Here is a 1,003-nt window from a genome sequence, read left to right as displayed (position 1 = left end):
CACACACACACACACACACACACACCTTAAGATTCCTTATGTGGAAATGTTAGCTAAATGAATCAGTACAACTTCTATGGTTATTTGGATCAGGCAAAACGACACATAACCTGTAGTTTTCTAAGTTTGACTAAGCCACGATGAATGTTCAACCCAGAGACAAATTTAAGAAAGAAGAATATTCAAAGAGCATATGAACACAGGAAACTGATATCCTAACTTTAATCTTTTCTCCATCTAGTCCAGAATTCTTCCCATTGACTGTCAGCAACCCTACCACCCTAACAAAGGTATCTGATAGAAATTTTACAATTGTGTCTGCAATCTTGTACTTGCAAATGAAATTGTTTGTTTGTTTGTTTGTATTGTGCCTTTATTATTTTGGTAAATAACTCCAAGTAGTGAACATACTTAGTACTTTTTCCTTTTTCTATTTTCCCCTCAGCAACAATCCTGTGAGGTGAGCTGGACTGAGAGAGAGTGACTGGCCCCAAGGTAACCCAGCTGGCTTTCATGGCTAAGGGGGACACTAGAACTCAGGGCCTCCTGCTTTCCAGCCTGTGCCTTGACTGCTAGACCAACGTGGCTCTATCAAAGTATTGGCCTATCCCCAGGAATAACATGGAATAACATTGAACTACATCTGAATTGGGGGACAACAATAACAAAAAGAATAAATATCAAGACAATCCACCTTTATTTTACATTTATCCACAATGCCACAGTTCATCTCATGGAAATGAGTTTTCTGAAAACCATGAATTAAAAGCATTCTTAGGGACTTAGCCCTGACGCTTTTCATCAGCACACTCTAACTTCATTATTAATATTTTTTTACAAATTAGCTTTTATTTAAATTAAATTGCTTTACTCTGTTATTTCGTAGTACTCTTGATTTATTTCATAAGTCTCTTCTGTTCACTGTTGCTAGTGAACCATCTATTGTCATCACATTCTCAAAATAACCAAATGACAGTACAAACATGCAATTGAAGTAACCCAT

The sequence above is a fragment of the Protobothrops mucrosquamatus genome, unplaced genomic scaffold, assembly GCF_001527695.2.
Source record: "Protobothrops mucrosquamatus isolate PMUCROS unplaced genomic scaffold, P.Mucros_1.0 scaffold_132, whole genome shotgun sequence".
In the NCBI taxonomy this organism is placed as follows: Eukaryota; Metazoa; Chordata; class Lepidosauria; order Squamata; family Viperidae; genus Protobothrops; species Protobothrops mucrosquamatus.
The sequence above is the reverse complement of the archived record's forward strand: the minus strand, read 5'-3'. Positions refer to the sequence as shown.